At 33.3% G+C, this 9,532-nt stretch overlaps 1 pseudogene; it reads left to right on the top strand.

The window, feature by feature from the left end:
• Nucleotides 1-3,802: 3,802 nt before the first annotated feature.
• LOC131179071 (uncharacterized) lies at nt 3,803-4,439 on the top strand (annotated as a pseudogene).
• Nucleotides 4,440-9,532: the final 5,093 nt, after the last annotated feature.

Genomic DNA, 9,532 nt, shown 5'->3' on the forward strand with positions numbered 1-9,532 from the left:
GAGCGATTTCTCCCTCCTAGTGTTCAAGAGGCTAAGGCTTTGGAGTTTGAAACCTTGAAGTAGGGTAAAATGACAGTTACAGAGTATGAGATGAATTTTACCAAATTATCCCGTTTTGGTAAACACTTGATTCCAAATGAGGAGAAGAAGGCTCGCAGGTTTGAAAGGGGCTTACAAGACAGGCTAATTGATCGTGTAGCTCCTTTACGACTACCTAAATATGAGGAGGTGGTTGATCGGGCTAGACAGATGGAGATGTATGATGATGAACGTTGGGCTCATGAGCAGCGCAAGCGGTTTAAGAAAGATAGTCAAGGTAATCAATTTAACAGAGGACAGAGTCATCAGGGTTCTTATTAGGATAATAAGCAGGGTTCTCATTCTACAGTTGGCAATGCGGCACATCAATCTAGTGGTCAGGGACATGAGCAGAGGACACATGCAGGGAATGCTCGGTATAACAAGATTAGCACTGAGCCTATTACCACTCCTTGTCAGCATTGTGGTAAGCCACATAAGGGCACTTGTCATTGGGTCACTGGAGCATGCTTTGGTTGTGGACAGCGGGGACACCGTAGATAGGACTGTCCTACTAATGAGACAACTCAGGGTGTTGGTCAAGCAACACATTCTGCACCCTCTCAGGCTCAACCAGTTTCACAGTATAGTGGTAGAAGTCAGGGTTTTGGTGGTCGCGGTCAGGGTGGTAGAGGTTTTGGTGGTAGAGGATTTGCTCAAACTCAGGGACAGGCATCTGGTGGTAGAGGTCAAGCTAGGGTTTTTGCTTTGACTCAGCAGGATGCTCAGGCGTCTAATGCAGTAGTGATAGGTACACTTCCTATTTGCTCATTTGATGCTAGAGTACTATTTGATCCTGGTTCCAGTCATTCCTTTGTTTCTCCATACTTTTCCATGAGATTTAGTAAACCACCTACTTTGTTAGAGTGTCCTTTATCTGTATCAACACCTATGGGGGATGCAATAGACACTGATATGGTGTATAGGAGATGTATAGTTCACATTGGAGATAGGGAATTAGCTGCAGATCTTGTTTCTTTGGATATATTTGAGTTTGATGTGATTTTAGGCATGGATTGGTTAACCACTTATCACATTTCATTGGATTGTCATAATAAAGTTGTACTCTTTAAAATTCCTGGGGAGGCAGAATTTCAATTTCAAGGAAATCACAGTATAGCCTCTAGTAATCTTATCTCTATAGTGAGTGCTAGACGATTATTGCGAAAGAGGTGTAAAGGGTATCTAGCTTATGTTAGAGACGTTCAGGTAGAAGGTGCAGGTTTGGAGAATGTTGTAGTGGTTAAGGAGTTTCCTGATGTGTTTCCAGAAGATTTATCGGGTCTACCCTCGGAGCGAGAGGTAGATTTTGGTATAGACTTAGTTTCCTGGAACTGAGCACATATCTATGCCACCTTATCGTATGGCACCTGCAGAACTTAAGGAGTTGAAGGAGCAACTACAGGACCTACTAGATAAGGGGTTTATTCACCCTAGTGTTTCTCCATGGGGTGCTCCTGTGTTATTTGTACGGAAGAAGGATGGGTCTTTGAGAATGTGCATTGATTATAGGCAATTGAATAAGGTAACTGTGCATAATAAGTATCCTCTTCCACGAATAGATGACCTGTTTGACCAACCTCAAGGTGCAAAGTATTTTTCCAGTTAGACAAGTAGAGCACATTAGGTTAGAGGATAGAAAGAAAAAAAAGGGGTAGACCTAAATTGACTTGGAGGAGAGTAGTACAACATGACTTAGAAGCATTACACATTTCTAAGGATTTAGCCCAAAATCGTTCAGAGTGGAAAAAGCGAATCCATATAGCCGACCCCAAATTTTTGGGATAAAGGCTTAGTTGAGTTAAGTGAAGTTGAGTTGAGTTGATCTTCGATATGGGTATCATCAATTGAGGGTCAAGAAAGAAGACATACTCAAGACAGCCTTTAGGACTAGGTATGGACACTATGAATTTCTTGTAATGTCTTTTGGTCTTACCAATGCTCCGGCTGCTTTAATGGATCTCATGAACTGAGTTTTCAAGCCTTTCTTAGATCAATTTGTTATAGTGTTCATCGATGACATTCTAGTGTACTCAAAGAGTAAGGAAGAGCATGAACAGCATTTGAGAATTGTCCTTCAGACCTTACGAGAACACAAGCTATATGCCAAGTTCTCAAAATGTGAGTTCTGGTTAGATAGTATGGCTTTCCTAGGCCATACAGTATCGAAGGATGGGGTGTGCATTGATAAGAAGAAAGTTGAGGCAGTGCTTCATTGGCCTAGACCCACAACTGTGTCAGAGATTCGTAGTTTCTTGGGTTTAGCAGGGTATTATAGACGGTTTGTTCAAGACTTCTCTTGTATTGCAACATCTTTAACTAAGTTGACACAGAAGAATGTGAAATTTCAGTGGTCTGAGGCTTGTGAAAAAAGTTTTCAAGAGCTTAAGACTTGTTTAACTACAGCACCAGTGTTAGCCCTTCCATTCGGATCAGGGGGTTATGTAGTATATTGTGATGCTTCTAGGATTGGTTTAGGATGTGTTTTGATGCAACATGGACGGGTTATTGCATATGCTTCTCGTCAGTTGAAAAGGCACGAGCAGAATTATCCAACTCATGATTTGGAAATGGCTGCAGTAATTTTTGCTTTGAAAATTTGGAGGCACTATCTGTATAGTGAGACTTGTGAAATCTTCACTGACCACAAAAGTCTCAAATACATATTTGACCAACGTGATCTTAATCTTAGGCAAAGGAGATGGGTAGAATTGCTGAAGGATTATGATTGCACCATACAGTATCATCCTGGAAAAGCTAATGTAGTGGCTGATGCTCTAAGTAGGAAGTCTTCTGGTAGTTTAGCCCATATATCTACCAAGATGAGGCCTTTGATTAGTGAATTACATGAGTTGCTAGATCAGGGAGTAGAGTTTGAAATCATAGCTAGATCATTCTTAGCACATTTTCGAGTTAGGCCTATCTTGATTGATCGAATTAAGGCTGCTCAAAAGAGGGATTCTCAGCTGTGTGAGATTATAGATAGTATTCATCAGGACCAAGCTCAAGGATTCATGTTGAATGATGATGGAGTTCTTCATTATGGCACTAGACTTTGTGTCCCAAATGTTGATGAGTTGAGAAGAGAAATCATGGAGGAGGCACACTATTCTGCTTACACAGTACACCCACGTTCAACTAAGATGTACCGTGATTTAAGGGAGCATTATTGGTGGGGTGGCATAAAGAGGGATATTGCAGACTTTGTTGCTAAATGTTTGACTTGTCAGTAGGTTAAGGCAGAACATCAGAGACCATCTGGGTTACTTCAGCCGTTGCCTATCCCTGAGTGGAAGTGGGAGCATATTGCCATGGATTTTGTTGTGGGTCTACCTAGTACCCGAGGTAGTTACAATGCAATCTGGGTGATAGTGGACAGATTGACAAAATCTACTCATTTCCTTCCATTGAAGACTACATATGACTTTGCTAAACTTGCACAGTTGTATATAAACAAGATTATTAGTCTTCATGGAGTTCCAGTTTCCATTGTCTCTGATCGTGGCACTCAGTTTACTTCTCGATTTTGGAAGAAATTCTAAGAAGCTTTAGGAACACGAGTAGACTTTAGTACTACTTTTCACCCTCAGACGGATGGACAGTCAGAAAGGACCATACAGACATTAGAGGACATGCTTCGTGCATGCGTTATGGATTTTGATGGTTGTTGGGATCATCATTTGCCTTTAGTGGAGTTTGCTTATAATAACAGTTATCAGGCAAGTATAGAGATGGCTCCATATGAGGCATTATATGGTCGAAAGTGTAGGTCACCTGTTTGTTGGGATGAAGTTGGAGAAAGAAGGCTTACTAGACCAGAGTTGATACAATTAACTTCAGAGAAGGTTCGACTAATTCGTGATCGACTTTTGACTGCTCAAAGTCGACAGAGAAGTTATGTTGACCCTAAGCGTAAAAATGTAGAATTTATGATTGGTGATCATGTATTTCTAAGAGTTTCCCCTATGAAAGGAATCATGAGGTTTGGGAAGAAAGGGAAGCTTAGCCCTCGTTTTGTTGGTCCATTTGAAATTTTGGAGAGAATTGGAGCAGTTGCTTACCGTTTAGCCCTTCCACCTGGTTTTGCACATGTACATCCAGTTTTTCATATTTCTATGCTTAGGAAGTATGTAACAGATCCATCTCATGTTTTACAACCTCAAACCATACAATTTAGGGATGATATGTCATATGAGGAGCAACCAGTAAAGATTTTAGATTGACAAATTAGGAAATTTCGATCTAAGGAAGTGGCTTTGATCAAAGTTTTGTGGCATAATCACTCAAGTAGTGAGGCCACATGGGAGGCAGAATCTGAAATGCGAGCCAAATATCCTCACTTATTTGATTCTTCAAGTTAGAATTTTATCTATTCAAATTCGGGGACCGAATTTTTTTTTAAGGGGGGAAGTATGTGGAAACCCATATACATTTATTATTTATTTTAATTAGCTAACAATAATTTAATATATTTATAAAAATATATATATATATATATATATATATTATTTTTGAAATTAAATATATATATCTGCAATCTGAACAACCCAGTTCAATAATAACTCTTATCCCATTTTACACCTAATAGAACTCTTGAGAGATGTATATACCCTAATCATTTCTTCTGCTAAACTTTGCTCTCAAAACCTGTTTGTCACCTCTCTTTTTTTTTTTTTCAAATACTCTCAACAGAGAATCCCTAAATTTTTACTTCTCTATTCATCACATTCGATTCTATTTTCAAGGTAAAAATTCTCATTCTTTATTCAATAATGGGTGAATTCGATTTTATTTTTTTTCATTGATTTGTTACAACTATCCTAAAAATTTATTTATTTTTTTATTTTTTTCTTTGATCATTAGTAGTGAATTGGATTGATCATAATTACTGTTGGACAATAATTGATTGTTATATATATATATATGTCATTTTATTTTATTATTTTTAATATATATATATATATATTATTAAGTTTGTTATTAAATGAAATTTTAAATCAATATTTTAACAATTATTTTATATGTGATTTTCTAGAGTTTTATTTTATTATTGAATTTTATTTCAATTTTGATTGAATAATTGATTTTGTCAACTATTTCTGCATTAGACCTATTTGGATTCCGGGAACAGGCGTTTAATGTATTTATATTGATTAATATTTGACTATAAAATTTATCGATGGGTTATACTGAATTGATTTAAGATTGATTTGATTTTATTGACTGTCTGAAACTATTGAAATACACTATTGGAATTGCACTATCAGTTATTATTTGCTATCTGAAATTTTTTATTGATTTTGATTGATTTGTACAAATTGATTTTCTATTTTGAATCGGTACTGTGATGCTCATTTACATTATCCGCCCCGCCGTGTAGACTATCACGGTATTAGGTTGCATTGTCGAGTCATGCATCATTGCAGTTTATGGTTTACATTAGTATCATATGCATTGATATTTGTGAAGGAGGAGGAAGGTATCTAATATCTGGTAGCGCACTTACCATCTGGCCTTTGGTGATGTGGGATATCATCACCCTGGTGCACTATACCATAAAATTTTTATTGAATGAATTTCTTTTATATATATGTTTTATGAAGTTATTTATTAATGATTTTGACAGCATGAGCATGATTTTATTTAATAGAAAATTTATTGTGAAATTAATCAAGCGTCTGCCTGTTCCTATTCCGCTGTGTGCTATAATTATCATTCACAGAGCATCTAGCTCAAACCATGTTTTCTCTGTATGTTATCTGTTTCAGATCAGTAGAATTTTGCAGCTGATCCAAATATTCAGACCATTTTCTGGAGAGGGACAACTTTGATTTGTTTTCATGGTATGCCCGAATTTATATTTTCTCGGGCTAATAATTAGTTTAGTTTATTGAACAGTTTAAGTTTTTTATTGAAATCTGTAGAGATTCCGCAGTTTACCTATGGGATATTTATGATATTTATTCAGCATTTTGTTTATTTGGGTTTTATCTATTTTTGGGATTAGTAAGTGACAATATATTCATTCAAGATACTCTGATAAAGCTTGCATGATTTAAGAATACTTAAATTATGCGCCGGTCATAGTTTAGAATTTTGGGTCGTGACAATAACTAGTTAATATTTTTTAAAAAACCGTACAATTTATGTTTTCAAAACAAAATCAATTTTTATAATATAGAAGGGTAAATTATTTAAAAAATAAATTTTATTTATAATTAGAATTTTTAATAATTAAAAATTTGTTTATAAATAATTAAAAGTAATTACTAATTTTTTATTCTGATTTAATTATTAATTCTAAAATAATTAAAATACTATTTGAAAATTAATTTTGTTTTTTAAAATAATTCAAAATAAAATTTTTCAATTAAATTCATTTTTATATTTAAATTAGTGTATTTTATTTTATAATTATTTTTATTTTACTTTTGAACTTTATTTTAAACTATTAACCGTAACAAAGAATATAACAACCGACAAAGTTAAAGGTTAACCTTTTATTCAATTAAAGAAAATTATATTTTATTAAGTTTAAGTACATAAAAATATCCAAATTAAAAAATAAATTAAATTTTCATTATTTTCCTTGCAATTTTAAATTAAAATTTAAATTTTCATTTTAATTTTAATGTTATTATTTAAATTTGTAAAAATATGAATGAGTGGAAAATTTATAAAAGGATAAAAGTATTTTTAGATTTAAATAATTTTTTATATTTAAAATAATTATAATATTAACATTGTATTTCAAACTAATTATTTCTATTAAAATTTAATTTTTTTTTAATTACAAGATTTAAAAAATTCTTAAATATAAACTTTTGTAAAATATATAAGCTTCCATTTTTATACTACTAAATAATATAATATAAGAATCTTAATTATGCATGAAAATGTTTAAAAAATAAATAATCATAATATTTAAAAACTATATTATCCTTTTTTTAAATAAAAACTACATAATGTTAAATTTATTGAATTGCTGCTTCCTAATATAAATTTTTTTTATTAAAGATTCATATTAAAAGATTAATTAAAATAATCATATTAGTATTTATAATTATCTAAAAATATATTCATAATTACAATATTAGTCTATAAACTTTTAAAGTAGAACTTAATATTTTTAATTTAAAAAATTCTTATAAACTCCAACTAATTAATATATTCTTAAACATTCATATAAATATGATTATAATTATTATGATCACAAGAGTAACATTTACATTTTAAGTTTTATAATTTTTAATGAATATAATAGGTTTTCATAATTTTCTTTTCTAATGAATTATCAAGCTTAATACTTATTATTGAATTAAAGGTAATTAATATTGAGAATATATCATTATTAATTATTAATATTAAATATATTAATGAGCATAAAAATTTAAATTAATATTAATACAATATATAATTATCAAAGAAAATGAATTATCATATTTTAAAAAATTTTATTTTACAATTTTATTGTAGATATGAAAAATTTTCCAACAACAATTTTAAAATTATATATGAATACATTTCAAAATATCTATATATTATATTATATTAATTAAATTTTAATATTAATTACTGAAAAATTTTAATGTTTTAATTAAGTAATAAATTAATATTTACTTATTTTATATATAAATAAAATAATTACACATTATAAACTATTTTGCATGTGTAACAACTAGAATAGAAAAAAAAAAAAAAAGAAGATTTGATCATTGTTGCCGTGTGTGTGGGTTTCCACGCCATCACACGCCAACATTCAAAAAAAAAAAAAATTCAAAAACGGGAGGAGGAACACCCCCCCCCCCCATTCTCTCTTTTCTCTCCTCTCCTTTCCTCTCTTCTTCTTCTTTCTTTTTTCGGTGACTAGCCGGCGACCTCCCGAGCAGCTCCCCACCTGGCTGGCGACCCTCCGGCGACGGCCAGACACCAGAAACGGCGGCAAGAGAGGGAGAGGAAAGAGAAAACGTGCGCATAGTGGGCAGCAGCTTTCCGGCGCGATTTCGGCTTCATCCGACGTCCGATCGAGGTGATTCAGGTGGCGTTGGAAAGATTGTTCCGAGAGCTTTCTTTTGATACCAATTTTGCAGCAAATGGAGGTCGGATGAGTGAGATATGGAGGAGAGAAGTTTCGGGTTTTTCAAGCTTTTTCGTCAGATCTACGACAATCCGACCGTTGGATCGACGATCCGAAACCACCTATGGACTGAGGAAGAGGAGAGGAACATGGTGATATGATCAGATCCGGCAAATGTTGCCGGCGACCGGCGGCTGGCCACCGTGCGCGGTGGTTCCGGCGGTGGCTCCGGTGGGCTATGGAGATAATTCAACTTCCAGAGGCTTCCTCATAAATTTTTAAAATTTTTGAGACACAGATAAACTTCGGGTAAGACAATTTCTATTATTTCTCTGTTTGTGGAGCATAAATACAGTATTTCTTAAACAGGAAAAATTGGAGAAAAATTCTAAGAAAAATATATGGTGAAAGTAAAATTATTTGGAGATATTCTATGGTGTTTGTTGAATTTTTGAGTGATTGTAGAATATTTTTGAAAAATATAGATGGATTTTAGTTAGATTTTTAGCATATGGACATATAAGATTATTTGAAATTTAGATAATTAAATTTTATATAATTGGTTGAAGCTTGAGGATGGAGATTTAAATATGTGAATATTTAATTGGGTTGAATTAAGAATATGTTAGATATTGGAAACTTATGGAATCGAGTAAAATTCTTGAATAAAATATTCATGGGTGATTAGAAAATTTTAATTCATTTTGTAATAGCCTTATAATATTATTAAGGACCGCGGGGCAAAATTTTAGAATTTTTAGAGCTTGTTTGAGCGGATTTTTTTTGAAAAATGTCAATTATAGGGACTAAAATGTAATTTTTAAGATTTTGAGTATTGTCTGATTTGGAGGGCCTAGGAGGAGCCATGTGATATTGATGAGATGTGATTGTGGAAATTGAGAATTTAGAAGTGTTATTTGAGCCTTTTTGCAGGTTGAGTAGGTCCCAGGTATATGGGAAACTCTGCTGGATTTCCGGTATGAATTAGGCTGTCTATTGCCTCTTTAGAGTTTTATCTTAACTTATTACTAATAAATTTATAATTTAATTATTAGGTGATCGAGGTCAGCTATTTTTCTGCATCCAGCAGCCACAATAGTCATCGGTGTACTGTGAGTAAAATATTAATTTTAATTGTAATTTCGATATTATTATATGTTCAGGCATGCCCATGCATCACTTATATGTATGTATCTATGTAGTTAAACCCTAGACACGTTTTATGTTGCATTCATAACTGTGAAAGTGCCATGTGTGTTGTTGTGGTAATTTGGAGCAGTGTACGTGCGTTGGCGTGCGTGTGATGTGGTGTGGACTATAGATAGGACGAGTAGACACGGCTTGAGATCTTCGCTGGGACCCGGTCCTTCGGGGTAG

This window comes from Hevea brasiliensis, chromosome 4 (assembly GCF_030052815.1).
Source record: "Hevea brasiliensis isolate MT/VB/25A 57/8 chromosome 4, ASM3005281v1, whole genome shotgun sequence".
Taxonomy (NCBI): domain Eukaryota; kingdom Viridiplantae; phylum Streptophyta; class Magnoliopsida; order Malpighiales; family Euphorbiaceae; genus Hevea; species Hevea brasiliensis.